Source organism: Balaenoptera borealis (genome assembly GCF_965194805.1).
Source record: "Balaenoptera borealis genome assembly, chromosome: 5".
NCBI classification, from domain to species: domain Eukaryota; kingdom Metazoa; phylum Chordata; class Mammalia; order Artiodactyla; family Balaenopteridae; genus Balaenoptera; species Balaenoptera borealis.
The window spans coordinates 11,903,231-11,921,407 of NC_138862.1; the positions used below are offsets into that span (position 1 = coordinate 11,903,231).

Here is an 18,177-nt window from a genome sequence, read left to right on the forward strand (position 1 = left end):
CACACGGCATGGGGGACCTTAGTTCCCCGACCAGGGATCAAACGCGCGCCTCCTGCAGTGGAAAGGCGAGTCTTAACCACTGGACCGCCAGGGAAGTCCCAAGAACCATGGAACTGTGCCTTTTAAAGGAGTGAATTTTATGGCATATGAAAGCTTTTATTAAGAAAAGAAAACAGTAAAGGACAATGCAGAGGGGTTCTTCTTTTGGTAGGTTGCTTGCTACTTTTCTATAGGCAAGAAATGTCTTCAGAAGCATAAGAAATGAGAACTATTTTATTTTATGTTTTAATTTTTTTTGAAGTTTTAAATTTTATCTTATTTATTTTTTTATACAGCAGGTTCTTATTAGTTATCCATTTTATACATATTAGTGTATATATGTCAATCCCAATCTCCCAATTCATCACACACACAGCCCCGCCCACCCCCCCCCACCACCCTGAGAACTATTTTAAATTGTGTTAAGCAGAGAAATGACTGCCAATGTTTTAAGAATTTTATTTTAGATGATTTTATGGCTGCAGCAAAAATTGATTATTACTTGCCAATTTCTGCCAAAACCCCATGAAACTTTGCTAGTATCCCCAGGCCTTTGTTACTGTGTCTTTCTTACAACAGATAGCTACTCTTACCAAACTGAGCGGTGGCCTTACCTAAACAAGAATCCACAAAGTGGAGAAAAACTAGATAAAAACAAATGCACATTTTGTGAAAATGACTGAGAGAGAGTGGTCTTTAATTACATATACAGACTTTTTACTTTAAAACTCAGCAGGTGATCAAGCAGTAGTTGCGATGTCAATTCCCATTGTTTCCTGTTACACATCCTGTTGCCCACAGCCTGTGGAGAAACTGAGGCCTAGCGAACCTACCTGCCCTCTCTTCTCTTTCTTTTCTCCAACCCTAAGAAAAAGCATCCTAAGAAGTCATGATTCCATGGCCTTCTGGACACAGGGAGCTGGTAGAGGAAGGCAGAGCACGTGTGCATGCCTCTGGGTCCCACTCTTATGGACTTGAGTATCCTGAGAGGTTTGGGAGATACTCATTCTAAATATATCGATTACAGTGCCTGCCTCCCCACAGTCCCACAGGGGCCAAAGCCATTGGCCTGAGGACAGGGCCAATCATCATCAACTGGATGATGAGGTGTTACCTAGTTCAATAGGTAAGGTTCTTTATTTGGGGGAAAAAGATTATTTTAAAAATTTGTGGGGGCTTCCCTGGTGGTGCAGTGGTTGAGAGTCTGCCTGCCAATGCAGGGGACACGGGTTCGAGCCCTGGTCTGGGAAGATCCCACATGCCACGGAGCAGCTGGGCCCGTGAGCCACAATTACTGAGCCTGCGCGTCTGGAGCCTGTGCTCCGCAACAAGAGAGGCCGCGATAGTGAGAGGCCCGCGCACCGCGATGAAGAGTGGCCCCCGCTTGCCAAAACTAGAGAAAGCCCTCGCACAAGAAACAAAGACCCAACACAGCCATAAATAAATAAATTAATTTTAAAAAATTTGTATTTATATAGTAAAAAATCCAATCAATGAAAAAGGATAGGCAATAAACAAGTGAGTTCCTCTTTACCCCAGACTCCCCCAGACCCAGACCTCCTGAGCCTACTTCCCAGATCTAATCCTCATCAACAATTTCTTGCTTATCTGTATTAATTTCCTATGGGTGCTATAACAAATGACTGCAAACTTAGAGGCTTAAACAACACAAATTTATAATCTTACAGTTCTAGAGGCGAGAAGTCCAAGGTGGATCTTACTGGGCTAAAATCAAAGTGCTGGCGGGGCTTCATTCCTTCTGGAGGCTCTAGGGAAGTATCTGATTCCTTGCTTTTCCAGCTTCTAGAGGCTGCCTGTATCCTTGGCTTGTAGCCCCTTCTTCTGTCTTCAAAGCCAGCAACAGCAGATGGAGTCCTTCTCATGTCACACGACTCTGACTCTCCTGCCTCCCTCTCTCACTTTTAAGGACTTTTGTGGTGACACTGGGCCTATCCAGATCACCCAGCATTATCTCCCTATTTTAAAGTCAGTTGAGGGACTTCCCTGGTGGCGCAGTGGTTAAGAATCCACCTGCCAGTGCAGGGGACATGGGTTCAAGCCCTGGTCTGGGAGGATCCCACGTGCTGCGGAGCAAATAAGCCCGTGCACCACAACTACTGAGTCTGCACTCTAGAGCCCATGAGCTACAACTACTGAGCCCACGTGCCACAACTACTGAAGCCTGCGTGCCTGGAACCTGTGCTCTGCAACGAGAGGCCACCACAATGAGAAGCCCGCACCGCAACGAAGAGTAGCCCCGCTCGCCGCAACTAGAGAAAGCCTGTGCACAGCAACAAAGACCCAACGCAGCCAAAAATAAATAAATAAATAAAGTCAGTTGAATATACACGCTACTATGTATAAAATAGATAATCAACAAGGACCTACTGTATAGCACATGGAACTCTACTCAATATACTGTAATAACCTATATGGGAAAAGAATCTAAAAAGGAGTGGGTATATGTATATGTATAACTGAACCACTTTACTGTACACCTGAAACTAGCACAACATTGTAAGTCAACTATACTCCAATACAAAACAAAAATTAAATTAAAAATGAAAAAAAAGTTGATTAGCAACATTAATTCCATTTGCAAATTTAATTTCCCTTTGCTGTGTAACATAACATATTGAGAGATTCTCGGATTAGGACATATTTGGGGGGGCCATTATCCTGCCACCACAATATCTTTTCAAAAATTTATGCACAGCTGACCCTCAAACAACACAGGTTTGAACTGTGCAGGTTCACTTATATGTGGATTTTTTTTCAATAAATGTGTACTACAGTACTGCACGATTCACAGTTGGTTGAATCTGAGATGTGAAACCAAATCCAAGTTATCCTTGGATTTTTGACTGCACAAGGGATCAGCACCCCTAACTCCTGAGTTGTTGAAGGGTCAACTGTATGTGATTTATATACCCACACTGTCTCTCCATTGCTTTCACAAAAATACACAAATGTGAGCACACTATACATATTCTTATGTTTTTCTTCACCTGCCTATTAATGTATCTTCAAGATTTTTCCAATTCAACACATATAGCTCTATCTCATTATCTGTTAAGCCAGAATGAGACTGTTGTATGCTCTCATGGAAAGTAGAACAAACCAATACAGAGCAGATGAAATAAATAGCAGTGCAAGGTTACACAAAGATGACAAGGAATCAAGAGGGCAAATGCAAGCTGAAGTCATCATGAATCAGGAAGGTGATATGGCATAATAACGAGCCATGAGGTATGAGATACAGAGAAGGCGACAAAAGCCCACACTTGTTGAACACCTTCCTTACGTTAACTAACTTAATCTTCACAACAATCCTATGACATAGGTATTATTATTAACTGTTTCTGAGAGACGGAGAAACTAAGGCTCAGGTGAAATAACTTGGCATGCAGCTAGGAAGTGGCAGAGTTGGGATTTGAATCCAGACTGACTATAGTTGGTCTGATTCCAGATCCCTGTTCTTACCCACACACCAAGCTATGGTGTTGGCAGAGAGGAAACTGGAGCAGATCACATTACTGAGTGAAGATTCCAGAACTCCAGACACTGAGGTTCCCAGGGCTGCTTTGCATTCAGTGTGTGGTTTTTTTTTTTTTAAATTTTTATTGGAGTATAGTTGATTTACATTGTTATGTTAGTTTCAGGTGTACAGCAAAGTGAATCAGTTATGCATACACATATATCCACTCTTTTTTAAACTTCTTTCTCCATATAGGTCATTACTATATGTATGGAGTAGAGCTCCCTGTGCTGTATAGTAGGTAGGATTCAGTGTGTTTTCTAGGTGGATTATTATTCTTGTCCTTTATTTCCCTCGAGGTCCCTGCCTCCCTGACTAACTGTAACACCAACAAGCAAGAGGAAATGTGAGGTAGGGGAGAGGAAATGAATGGGCTTCAGAGCTCGAGAGACTTGAACTCAGATCCAGGGTTTTCCACTCGCTAGCTATGAGACCTTCCTGGGCTTCTGTTTTCTCATCTGTCAAATGCAAGATTGTTGTAATCTTTTGAGATGATGAACATGAAATGCTGGGTGCAGGGTGTGGTCCTCAGTGGTAAATCAGTGGTTCTCAGCAGAGGCATTACTGCCCCCGAGAGGACGTTTTGGAAATTTGTGGGAGAATTTTCAGTTGACAAGATGATTAGAGGGGCACTACTGGCCGAGCTTCTGTTTAGCCCATTTGTACCAGTATGTCATGCTGGCTGGCACCTATTCTGATTGGTTGGTAAGTCCATGGAATCCTAGTTTTTTTTTATTAATTTTTATTGGAGTATAGTTGCTTTACAATGCTGTGTCAGTTTCTACTGTACAGCAAAATGAATCAGCCATACATATACATGTATCCCCTCCCTTTTGGACTTCCTTCTCATTCAGGTCACCACAGTGCATTAAGTGGAGCTCCTTGTGCTATACAATATGTTCTCATTAGTTATCTATTTTATACATAGTATCAGTAGTGTATATGTGTCAATCCTTATCTCCCAATTCCTCCCCCCCTTCCCCCCTCCCCCTTCCCCCCTCCCCCTTCCTCCTCCCCCTTTCCCCGCTTCCCCTTTCCCCCCTCCCCCAATTTTATTGAGACATTCCTTTCCCTATGGACTACACAGATATTTCTTAAATCCTCTTAAAACCGGTTCTTTGTGGGACTTCCCTGGTGGTCCAGTGGTTAAGCATCCACCTTCCGATGCACGGGACTCGGGTTCGATCCTAGCTGGGAAACTAACATCCCACCTGCGCGCAGCAACTAGTGAGAAGCCCTAAACAAAGAGCCCCGCGCACTGTAATGAAGACCCAGCGCAGCCAAAAACAAAAACAAAAAAACGACAAAAAAAACAGTTCTTTGTGGCACTCTCAATAACTATAAAATAAAACTCTGAAACATGCTATGTGTATGAGAATTTTGTTTTTAACACTGTTCACTCAAAACTAAATATACTGTTTATGTGTAAATATTTATATATGTGTGCATATATGTACATGTGTATATTTATGTATTTGTGTGTAAAGCTTATTTTAAATTTATTTATTTTATTTATTTTTCGCTGCTTTGGGTCTTTGTTGCTGCTCTCGGGCTTTCTCTAGTTGCAGCGAGCAGGGGCTATTCTTCACTGTGGTGTGCAGGCTTCTCATTGCAGTGGCTTCTCTTGTTGTGGAGCACGGGCTCCAGGTGCATGGGTTTCAGTAGTTGTGGCACGTGGGCTCAGTAGTTGTGGCTCGTGGGCTCTAGAGCACAGGCTCAGTAGTTGTGGTGCATGGGCTTAGTTGCTCCGCGGCATGTGGGATCCTCCCAGACCAGGGCTTGAACCCGTGTCCCCTGCATTGGCAGGCAGATTTTTAACCACTGCGCCACCAGGGAAGTCCCTAGTTGTTAAGTATTTCAAACATCACCCCTGACCACAGGCATTCAGGAGGTGAGGCCAGGGATGTCGGGTGTTTTGCAATGTACAGGTGGTTGACCAAAATGAGGAATTGTTCCGTGTCCTGCTCAACATTCAAATGTCCCACCAGACATTCATGTGGGTGAATACTCTGTTTATAGTCATTTAAGCCTAGAATGGGATTATATTTTACATATAAATATGACATAATTTTGCATGATTTTAAATACACTCATTTTTTTCCCATAAATACAACTACTGTGAAAATTGTACTTCATTTTCTTGGGACTATTACCAAGAGTTGTACCTCATTTTAGAAAAACATGGCACCATGGCTTATGGCATTAGAATTACCAGTACTACATGCCTATTGGAGTTTGCATTTGCAGTGCTGAAGGCAAACATGTACCAGAGGAGATCAGAGATCCCTTTTAATTTAGAAGCAAATGTTATTAAATTAGTGGAGGTCATAGCTAGTGTCCAAGACGGCCCCTAAAAATCCCCTCTTTCTGATATTCACATTTTTTTGTGTAGCGCTCTCCCACAATAGAGCAAATATGATGGTATGCTCTGTGTGACCAATAGAATATAGCAAACGTGATGGTATATCTCTTCTGAGGCTAGAAGCTTCCTGCTCTCACTCTCTCTCAGATCAGTCACTCTGAGTGAAGCCAGTTGCCATATCTTGAGGCAGCCTTGTGGAGAGGCACATGTATTCAGGAACCAAGGTCTCCAGCCAACAGCCATGCAAGTAAGCTTTATGGGAAGCAGAGCCTCAAGCAAGTCTTCAGATGTTTGCAGCCCCAGCTGACAGTTTAATTATAAGCTCATGAGGAATCCTGAGCCAGAACAACTCAACTAAACTGCTCTCAGATTCCTGACCCTCAGAAATTGTACAAGATTATAAATAAATAGTTGATGTTTCAAGTTGCTGATGTTTTGGGATAATTTGCTAGATAGCAATAGATAACTAATACAGAAGACATACATGAAACACAGTAACCTCATTAATTTCATCAATAAGCATTGTTTAAAAAACATTTCATATGTGCTACCCTTCTAGTATAATTAAGGTCAATCTATATTATAAAAATTACGTGTTGAAATGATTTATTAATTTTGGGGTCACCTATTGTATTTCTGTCTTGTACTGTCCCCAGAGGCCTTCCATCTAACTTCTTTAGGGCTTTTTTCTTTTTTTAAATTTTATTTAGTTTTGGCTGCATTGGGTCTTTGTTGCTGCACACAGGCTTTCTCTAGTTGTGGCGAGTGGGGTCTACTCTTCGTTGCGGTGCGTGGGCTTCTCATTGTGGTGGCTTCTCTTGTTGCGGAGCACAGGCTCTAGGCGCGCCGGCTTCAGTAGCTGCAGCACGTGGGCTCAGTAGTTGTGGCACGTGGGCCCTTGAGTGCCCGGGCTTCAGTAGTTGTGGTGCATGTGGGATCTTCCTGGACTAGGGATTGAACCTGTGGCAAGTAGATTCTTAACCACTGAGCCACTAGGGAAGTCCCTTTATGCTTCTTATACTACTATACTACTGTATCTTTTTCTGACCCATCCTCTGTTCCCTGTTACCCACTGAAGAATTTGTCTCCGTATCAGTCTTTTAAACACTGGTGTCTGCATATATCCATATATCCTGCATGTATCCTTGACATACAGTACTTGTAATATTTCATCACCACCTCTTCCTGTGTCACAACATAGATGGTTATTTTAACATGATACATAAAAAATCCTGACTCATTTGTGACAGTATCATACTTCTCATTTTCTCTGTATGTATCTCTATTTAAACTGAGATTATGTCCCCCTTTTTCTGTTCTAAAACTAGGTTTTTTGTTTGTTTGTTTCTTTTTACTATTCTAAAAAGCCAGTTTGAGATTGTTTTTTTCTGTTATTTGTAACTGAAAGAAACCAACTGATAAATGTATCCACTGTCATCAGAGTCTAGACTTAAGAAGTGTTTCCTCTTCTGCCTAAATCAAATGATCTTCCAAGCTTTGGTATCCTGTTTTCCCTCTAAAAGACCATCTTTAACCTAAATGACTGATACTGAATATCCATCCTTTTAGGAGAGGGTCATTTAAGATCCAAAGGAATGTGATCTTAGTCTCAAGTCAACTTCATCCAAATACAACAGTTCTAACTGACTTACTAACAGGAAGTCTTTTTGTTTCACAACCCAATAAGCTTACAGAGAAAGACAGTATTTTTGGAAGTACATGGTTACACAATATGCTTTACATAACATAGCTCCTGCAGTATACTTTGGTGTACTTAAAAGATGGGACATGAATGCCATCCATTAGAGTAAGTTCATGAAGCAGCCTCAAGAAAGTAAGAACAAACCAGAACCTGTGGAACCTGGTGTGAAGGACAGCCTGGATTGTTCCTTTCTCTTAGTAGGTTTGAACCAACTGGACTGGATTCTACCTGTCCAGTTTTAGGGGAAGTAAGTCTTTTAGAACCTGTCCTGGCCCAAACCTGAAAATGGTCCTGAAGTCACAAAACTCCAGAATCTAGGAGGTAATAGGAATTTAAGAAAACATGCTTAGGTAGAGAGATAATCGAATACCAACTGAATCAGGGCATATGTGGAGTTTTTTTTAAAGCTGATCTGCAACTTTACTAAAGACTCAAATCAACATTGAAATGTTGACACTGAAATGTTGACATCAGCAACTTAATCCCAATATCTTTCAAATGCCCATATTTTTGAAAGCATAGCTACATACATGTTTGACTCTCTGTGAAGTAGAGGCTTACAGAATGATAGAGAAACAAGCTGCTTTAGTGCAAGTCCCCTCTCACGTCTGGGAAGGCAACTCAAAGCATGTGCATCCTAATGGCAGGTCAACAGTAACATCCTTCTTCATAAATGGGGGTAAGCATTTATTCTCAGATACTCTTCTGTAATAAAGGTAAAAAATCTAGGAGAATCTTAAAATACTTAATGTTTTGAACAGTGATGAGATTTGAGACTATGGTAGAAACTTCTACTTGTCCCCCAGTATCTATTCTTCTTTTCTTCCTCAGTACTGAAACTGCATTTTCTAGCCTCCCTTCCGGTTTAGTGTAGCCAAGTGACTAAGTTTTTGCCAGCAGAATGAAAGCAGAAATGGTATATGCGAACTTTGGGAAAGGTTCTTTTTTTTAAAATAGTACAACCACTTTATTTATTTATGGCTGCGTCGGGTCTTAGTTGTAGCATGCGGGACCTTTCCTTGAGGCGTGCGGGCTCTGTAGCTGTGGCATGTGTGAGCTTAGTTGTCTCGGGGCATGTGGGATCTTAGTTTCCCGACCAGGGATCAAACCTGCGTCCCTTGCATTGGCAGGTGGATTCTTAACCACTGGACCACTAGGGAAGTCCTGGGAAAGGTTCTTAAAGAGAGGGCGTGTTCCCTTTGTCCTCTCATCTTCTGGTTGGAATGCAAGTATAATGGCTAGAGCTCCAGCAGCTCTCTTAGACTATGAGGTGACATTGGGAACGGAGGCTGATATCTTCCAAATGCTAGTATATTTGAAAGCATAAATAAATACATGTGTGACTTTCTTGGCTGGAACAAGGAGGCTGCATCTGTCTCCATGAAGTGCCAGGCCAGCTCTAGACTAATTTTGGACTTCTAAAACTTGAGAGGGAAATACCAATTTTTGTTTAAGCCACTCTTATTTTCTGGTTGTTTTCCCCTGCTTCATGCAGCCAAACCTAACCCTAATACAATAATCAAAAAAGAAGCAAGATTTCAAAACCTTTTATTTATTTATTTACTTACTTACTTTTTGGCCACACTGTATGGCCTGCAGGATCCTAGTTCCCCGACCAGGGATCGAATCTGCATCCCCCGCAGTGGAAGCACAGAGTTCCAACCTCTGGACAGACAGGGAAATCCCTAAAAACTTATTTTAAAAAGTCAACTTTCATAGGTCAGCAATTTAACTAGTTTTAAGGTTGCACATATTTTGAAAGTAATTTATTCAACAAATATTTATTGAGCACCTAGATCCTAGCACATGCTATCAGGATGATGCGTAATGTAACTGCAAGTGTATATAAAATATACAAGATAGAAAAATAGTATCCATGAAAATGAGAACTGAGAGATAGTGGAAAAAATATCAAAAAGTAGGGATTGTTCCTCTTACACGTATAAGAGCTATAGGAGTAACAGGAGTAGAAGAGGATGGCCTTTTGTGATAACTTGGGACACAAAACCTTTTATTTCATTATACTTCAGGTAAAAGCTTTTTTAGATTTCTATTGATAATAACTGGACGTACACAATGTCTTTCCCCCAAACAACTAAATGACATTTTATATTCCGTAGGAAATTTAGACAGACGGGGCTTGCAAAGGCTGTTGAAGTTACATTTAAAATTCAAGAAGTAGCGTCTTTAAAGGAGACAGTAGGAAGGCACCTGACTATAAGAAAAACAAAAATCTGGTGGATGGCCGGGAAAAGCTTCAGGACAGAATCAGAAGACTAGTTAGTTGTGTTGGTAACCTCGGGTTACAGTACTAGTTGGTAGCCTTGGACAAGTAACGTCACCTTTCTAGGCCTCCATTTCTTTTTTTTTTTTTTTTTTAGGCCTCCATTTCTGAGTGGCGGGGATTAGAAAAGGACATCTTTACAGACCTTCAGTTCCTGAGAACCCTCTTGGACCACGTGCCCTATACTGGGCAGCTGGTGGTCAACGCCTCTGGGCCTATAGGCAAAGAGAGCCCCTGCCCCTGGGTCTTGGGCTCCCCCTGCACGTGATCTTACGGATGTTGCACTTGAAGTCCCTGAGCAGAAACGCAGCTCTGCTGCCACCCAGAAGGCAACAGGAGTGGCCAGGTCTACGCATCCACGAATTGTAAGACGCCAAGCCTGGCCGGCAACTCCCGGAGGGCCGGAAAATCCCCGGAGCCCTCGCTCCGCCCCGTGGCGTCCTCGCCCCGCCCCGGCTGGCCACTTGCTGCGCGCGGATTGGCTGCTGCGGTGCGCACGGCGCCCCGCCCCGCCCCGCCGGCGCTCTCGCCTTTCGCCCGCCGACTGCTCCCGGCTCCCGGCTCCCGGGGGCTGAGGTGGAGCCGAGGACCCCGGCTCGGCCGCGGCTGAGCCGCCTTCTCCTCTGCGCGCGCGCGCCTGGTGTCGGCTTGGGCGTCGGGGAAGCCGGGTGAGTGCGGGAGGCTGGTTTGGGGCGTGCGAGGGGCTGACGCTTGCCGCCCGCGCGTAGGAAGGCACCCCCGGCTCGTCCGGCCCGGCCTGCGAGGTGCGGCGACGCCCGGCCCGGCCTCTCCAGTGAGGGGCGCCGCCGGGTGGAGCGGGTCCGCGGGGCGTCCGGGCGTTCTGCGGGGCGGGGGCCGCCGCCGCCCCTTCCGCACCAGCCCGCGTCCCCTCGGGCGAGCGTGGCTGGCGCTCGGCCGGGGCTGGCCGCACCGCCCCGTTGTCTCGCCGTCGGATTGCTTCCCTGGAAGGTCTGGAAAGATTTCCGTCTCGAGCCTGTCAGCTTCCCGGGGCGACGGGCGGTGGGGAGACGATGTGCGGCCCGCACGGGGCGTCAGGGGGCCACTCAGGTGCTTCGTCGCCCCTCCCGTTTGCTCTGAACCTCGGCTGGGAATGTTTTCAGTGTTCGGCGCTCTTTTCCGAGTCTCTCCTTAGGAGAGTCAGGTACAGAGGTGTGAAATGGAAATGGAAGAGGGTCAACCTTCTTTCGCGTATTAATCATAAAGTGTTCGTGCCCTTTTAGATAAGGAGCAGCAGAGAGTTGCCCATGTAGTAAAGGTAGTTGTGCTGGGGAAGACCATTTTGGTTTTTAACCAATAAATTGGCTTCCGAGTTAATCAATGGAAGGTGCTTAATTTGAAAGGTAAGTATATGACCTTTTAAAGCCCAAGCAGTGCTGAGATCGATTGTGCTCGCTTCCTCCCCGCTGCTGGCGCCGTGTGTGTGTGTGTGTGTGTGTGTGTGTGTGTGTTGGGGAAGGATTCAAGCCTCCGATGGGAGTGAATGTGTAATGAGCGTTATGCCTCTCAAAGACATTGATTTCTCTTCGGGGTGTCCCACCTCTTCTCTCAAATTCTTCACCTACCTGCGCTATAAATCCCTTTCCTTAACAATTCCCAAGCCTCTTACTCCCAGGATTGTTACACTTCTTTTCCATCATCTTCAGACAAACATAGTTTTCAGACGTAGAACCAACGTTAGCCATCTTTTTACCGATAATAGTGTTGCAAGCCTCTTCGTCCTTAAAATGAACATCAAAAGTTATCTTGACTATAGACCCGACAGGAAAAGCTGGGTTAATGAGAGCACGGAGAGGATGCAGTGTTCCTCTTCCGGAGACACGCCTTCCCCTCCCCCATCCTCCGCGGCCCGTTAGGATTAAGGCAGCCTTAACTGGCTGGTCATTTCTGAATTCACTTCTGGAGTCCGAGGTAAAGAATTTATATTATTAGTTTATCCTTATCTGCTCTTTTAAAATGATTACGGTAATCTATCCAGGTTGTAAACTTTTTTTTGTAATGTTACAGAATAATATCAAGTAAATTGAAACAGCACAGAAGTATATCAAGTGAAAAGTTAGAATTCCTTGTTTCTTTACTTTGCATCCTGAATTCCAGTCCCTAGGAGGGGATAGTACTATGATACTTTTGGGCAACTGACTTAATATAAGGACACGTCTCCATATCAGTATGCACCTTCCTCTTTTTTAAAGTGCTGTACAGTATGCAGCTGTTTAGATGTACTCTAATATATTTTATTGGCCCCTTAATGATGGGCGTTTGGTTGTTTTTGGGTTTTAGCCATTAAAAAACTTACTGCATGAAAATCTTTTGGGCATTGTTGGATAAGTTTCAGGTAGTGCTCTTTTTACCAGGAATCTTTTTTTGTAACTTGAAGGATTTTATAATTTAAAAGCAGTAGTTGGGGCTTCCCTGGTGGCGCAGTGGTTGAGAATCTGCCTGCCAATGCAGGGGACACGGGTTCAAGCCCTGGTCTGGGAAGATCCCACATGCCGCGGAGCAACTAGGCCCGTGAGCCACAACTACTGAGCCTGCGCGTCTGGAGCCTGTGCTCCGCAACAAGAGAGGCCGCGATGGTGAGAGAGGCCCGCGCACCGCGATGAAGAGTGGCCCCTGCTCGCCGCAACTAGAGAAAGCCCTCGCACAGAAACGAAGACCCAACACAGCCAAAATTAAATAAATAAATAAGTAAATTAAATTCTAGTGGTGATTAAAAAAAAAAAAAGCAGTAGTTAATTTGCTTGATTTAAATGCATTTCTTAGAATCTGTGTGTCTTTTTATATTTAGAGACTGGATCAAAAAAATTTTGAGGACCAGGTTAAATAATGGTTAATTTATTAACCTTGTTAGCATTTAATGATGTTGACTTTAAGGTTATATTGACTCATTTGATTGGCTTGGCAGGAATGAATAGAGAAGGCCTTCAGGAAGAGAAAATGTGAACAGAGGCTGTGTAATACCCTCCTGTGGTAATCCCCGTGAATATCCAACAGTAACGGAAGTTCTTGTTCTCTTTTTAAATGTTTCTTTTGTTGCAAAATGTATCTCAGGTACCAAAAAAAGTGTACAGAATATATATAAATATATAATTTAAGTAATACTATTGCAATGATCAACATTGTATCTACAACCAAATTAAGAAATGAAACATTTACATCTTTCTTCCAGAGGTGGCCTCTACCCTGATTTTTTAAATTAATCTTTTTCTTGCTTTCATTTTGTTTTGTTTTTTCGCCATGCCACGCGGCTTGTGGGACTTTAGCTCCCGGATCAGTGATCAAACCCGGGCCCTTGGTACTGAAAGCGCCGAGTCCCAACCACTGGACCGCCAGGGAATTCCAGTCTTTCTCTTGCTTTTTAAAATAAGCTTTACAGGGCTTCCCTGGTGGTGCAGTGGTTAAGAATCTGCCTGCCAGTGCAGGGGACACGAGTTCGAGCCCTGGTCCAGGAAGATCCCACATGCCGTGGAGCAACTAAGCCCGTGCGCCATAATTAGTGAGCCTGCGCTCTAGAGCCCGCGAGCCACAACTACTGAGCCCACGTGCCACAACTACTGAAGCCCGCGCGCCTGGAGCCCGTGCTCCGCAACAAGAGAAACCACTGCAGTGAGAAGCCTGCGCACCACAGTGAAGAGTAGCCCCCGCTCGCTGCAACTAGAGAAAGCCCGAGAGCAGCAACAAAGACCCAAAGCAGCGAAAAATAAATAAAATAAATAAATTTAAAATAAGCTTTACACATAAATACATAAATATACACGTGTACATATATGCACACATATATAAATATTTACACATAAACAGTATATTTAGTTTTGAGTGAACAGTGTTAAAAACAAAATTCTCATACACATAGCATGTTTCAGAGTTTTATTGTTATTGAGAGTGCCACAAAGAACTGTTTTTTTTTTTTGTTTGTTTTTGTTTTTGGCTGCGCTGGGTCTTCATTACAGTGCTCGGGGCTCTTTGTTTAGGGCTTCTCACTAGTTGCTGCGCGCAGGTGGGATCTTAGTTTCCCAGCTAGGATCGAACGTGAGTCCCCTGCATCGGAAGGTGGATTCTTAACCACTGGACCACCAGGGAAGTCCCACAAAGAACCGGTTTTAAGAGGATTTAAGAAATAGATATCTGTGTAGTCCATAGGGAAAGAATGTCTCAATAAAATTGCTGAGTTAGATATAATTGGTTAATGTTCAAGAGGGCAACAAAATCATAATACCTTGTGATTAATCATTTCTACCAGACTATAAAATCATAACACCTTATTAATTTCTGCAGTTAAACTGAAACCTTACAGGACTATAAACTGTGTCTTTATTAACAGTGGATTGTTCATTAAAAAAACTGTGATAACAAAGTTATTTTCCTCAGAGCACAGATGAGGTCCAAACAGGCTTATTAGAAAATGCTAGCGCTTTCTCAATTTGAGATTAAAAATTTGTTCCATAATTGTAAGCACAAATCTGACTGTGTAAGGAAAGGACAATATTGTCACTTTTAGATGAAAGCTTCCAGGAAAGATGAGCAGGACGGAATGGCTTCAGCTTCCCTGACTGTTTCCCTGACAGGGGCCCTTTCTGAGGAGGTCAGTGGGCAGTGTTATGAGTGAGTCTTGGGATACGGTGTTCACTACAGTCAGGGCATCAGAGGGCTCTAGTGTGGACCAAATACTGGAAAGATGGCAGAAATACAGTCTGAGGGAGTGGGCTGCTCACCGTGGCCTGCACGCAGTTACCAGTGTAGGTCAAAGTGGAACCTTCTGTGAGGGAAGTGAATGTCCTTTGCTGATGCAGGCTGCAGGGTTCAGAAGGAAAGCAGGAACTGCATCAGCATATGATCAAGATCAAGCCAAGCACAGCTGAGTACAGATAGGAATCTGGGTCAGGTTCATAGGGCATTCAGTCCTCAGGTTAATAAGCTGGCATAGGGGCCTCCCTGGTGGTCCAGTGGTTAAGACTCTGTGCTTCCCAGCCTAAATGTCCATCGACAGATGAATAGATAAAGAAGATGTGGCACATATATACAATGGAATACTATTCAACCATAAAAAGAAATGAAATTGAGTTATTTGTAGTGAGGTGGATGGACCTAGAGTCTGTCATACAGAGTGAAGTAAGTCAGAAAGAGAAAAACAGATACCGTATGCTAACACATATATATGGAATCTTAAAAAAAAAAACCAAAAAACGGTACTGATGAACCTAGTGGCAGGGCAGGAATAAAGACAGACATAGAGAATGGACTTGAGGACACGGAGGTAGGGTGGCGGGAGAGTAGCATCGACATATATACACTACCAAATGTAAAATAGATGGCTAATGGGAAGCAGCAGCGTAGCACAGAGAGATGAGCTCAGTGCTTTGCGACGACCTAGAGGGGTGAGATGGGAGGGTGGGCGGGAGGCTCAAGAGGGAGGGGATATGGGGATATATGTATGCATATGGCTGATTCACTTTGCTGTACAACAGAAACTAACACAGTATTGTGAAGCAATTATACTCCAATAAAGATGTATTAAAAAAAAAAAAAAGACTCTGCACTTCCACTGCAGGGGCCACGGGTTTGATCCCTGGTTGGGGAACTAAGATCCTGCATGCCATAGATAAATAAAAACTAAAAAAAAAAAAAAAAATTAAAAAGAAAGCTGGCGTAGTACCTGGTTACACTGCTTCAGTCTGGCCTGGTTGTCCTCCTCGTCTGGGGCATAGCTGGATTCTCTTTAGCTCTCCTGTGTGGGGATCTTTCCTGTATTCCCTTTCGTTGATTTACTCTCTCCGGTGGCACTCAAACTCCAGTAGCTTCTTGACAAGAAGAGTTACGGTTTCTTGGAGACGTTGCCTGTCTGAATATGTTTTGATTCTATCCTCATACTTGACTGATATTTTGGCTGGTAATAGAATTTTAGTTGGAAATAATTTTCTTTCAGAATTTTGAAGTAATTGGTCCATTGTCATCTTGCTTCTCGTGTTGCTGCTGAGAATTCCAAAGTATTATGATTCCTGATCCTTTGTATTTGACCTGTGTTTTTAAAAAATTAATTTTTATTAGAGTATAATTGCTTTACAATGTTGTGTTAGTTTCTGCTATTTGTTTTTGTTTTGTTTTGTTTTTAATTTCTGCAGACTAATTTCTGCTTTGACTCCAGTGGTTTGAAATTTAAAATGGCCTGTCTTAGCGTGGGTCTATTTTCATCCATTAGGTTGAGTGTCTGACGGGCCCTTTAAATCTGGAAATACAGTATTTTCTATTCTGGAGAGATTTTCCTAAATATTTTGTTATTTTTCTCCCTTGTATTCTCTATAGTGTCTCCTGAAACACCTCTTATTTAGATGTGAACCTTTTAAAGGTCTTCTAATTTTCTTACCTGTTTTCTTCTGTTTTCCATCTACTTACTGCTAGATTTTGGGGGGCTGGGGGTTGGGGGCACCACGTGGCTTGTGATACCTTAGTTCCCTGACCAGGGATCAAACCCATGCCCTCGGCAATAAAGGAGCGGAGTCTTAACCACTGGACCACCGGGGAATTTGCACTGCTAGATTTTCTTAACTTTTATTTCTCAACCTTTGTATTTGGATTAAAAAAAAAATTCCATGGTTATGTTTTTATTTTTCAAAGCTATTTTTTAGTCTCTGAATGTTTCTTATGATAGTATCCTATTCTTCCTTTAAAATGCAATATGTTCTCTTATCTCTGAGGTTATAGTGATTTTGTTTTAAGTTTTCTTTCTCTGCATAGCTTTCCAGATTCTTATCTGGAAGGAAAGGATCTGGCTGGTAGTCTTCTGCACCAGAACAGAGAAACAGAGGTCCCTTCTGTCCAGTTTTCAGTATGATACCTCCATCTTCTGTTATGCCTGGTATCCCCCAGTCCAGAACACAAGACACAGCGGGGGGAAGAAACCTCAGATTTCTGCCAGGATATGGAAGAAGCAGTTGCCAGTACCATGACGAGAAAAGGGACAGGTTCTGGGATCTGACTTTTCTTCCTGCTTCCCCCCAAGTTGTCACTGTGTTGGTTCTCAGCTTTCCCTGCTACTGGCTTGGAAATTCGGCTTTCTTGGGTGTGCTAAGTCAGTTACCATGTCCATCTGCTTTCCAGCTTTCAAAATTTTATTGCTATTGTTTCATCTTCTGTTCTCCCTATCGTTAGGAGTTTATGACTTTCTAAAAACTCCTTTTATTGATTGCAGTTTTCGTGAAGTTTCAAGAGGGAGCAGAATGAGGTGCTATGTACATCTACCATCATCACCCAGAGATAGTAATCGTTTTCCTCTTCCAAATAGTAATGGCAGTACTGCCAGGAACAGAGTGCCCTCTACAGAAGCAGTCGTATGTATGTGAACCATCTTCTTATTAGGTAGTGGTTGATAGCATTGAGTGATCACATGTGCTAGACACTGCTTTTCTTATTAATTCTCACTTACTGAGGGATGTGCTGTCATATCCCCAGTTTACACCTCAGAGGACCATAGCCCAAGGACATTTAAAGCTTGAACAGTACCTGTCACACAGCGACTATTCCATTAAAAGTGGAATGGATAAATGAACCTGGCCAAGTAGGCACAGCTGGGAAGAGGCTGAAGGTAGGAGAGGGCCCAGGCCAGTGCTAACTCCAAAGCCTGTACTGTTAGCTGCCTGCATGGTGGCTAATGCTGGAGGAGGAGACTTGGTACCTCAAGGCATCCACTGCCTTTGAGCCTCTTAGAAATGTTCTTACTCTAGGCCTTTGCCATCGCAGTACTGCTTGCCAGGTGGGTTCCCTTTCACCTGTGTGGTTCAAAGCTGTGACCCTGGAGCCAGTGTCTCTGAACTGGGGAGTAGGGCATTTTCTGAGCAATCCGAGAGGGTGCAAAGATGCCTAAGCAGGGCTTCTGTTGGGAAACCTAGGTAAAGATGGCCTCAGAGAGTGAGTGAAGTTTTGCCATGGCTGGATCAGCTCTGAGATTGTGTAGCAGTCATCTTTTTTAGGTGACAATTCATGATAGTATGGCTTTCTATTTTTTCAACTTTTTATTATAAAAAAATTTTAAACATACAGAAAAATTGAACAGTACATTCAGCATTTTCACATTTTGCCATATTTGCTTTATTTTTTTCTTTGCTTAACCATTTGGTCATATGTTGCTGACATTGACACCTCACCCCTAAATATGTAAGAATGCATCTCCTAACAAGGTCATTCTCTTTACGTAACCACAATTCTATCATTATCACATCTGGGAAAATAATTCTGTAATA

General features: G+C 43.2%; 1 protein-coding gene across 4 annotated transcripts in view; it reads left to right on the top strand.

Annotated features, from left to right (window-relative positions):
• Positions 1 to 10,435: 10,435 nt before the first annotated feature.
• TMEM50B (transmembrane protein 50B) overlaps positions 10,436 to 18,177 on the top strand; it is a 36,594-nt gene continuing 28,852 nt past the window's right edge. For 2 of the 4 annotated variants that reach the window (XM_082395120.1, XM_082395122.1), the window contains exons 1-2: positions 10,436 to 10,593; positions 17,130 to 17,272. The gene's annotated coding sequence lies outside the window, so the exon portion shown is untranslated. The remainder of the gene's footprint in view (positions 10,594 to 17,129; positions 17,273 to 18,177) is intronic. The other 2 variants (XM_082395121.1, XM_082395119.1) reach the window with 2 other exon arrangements.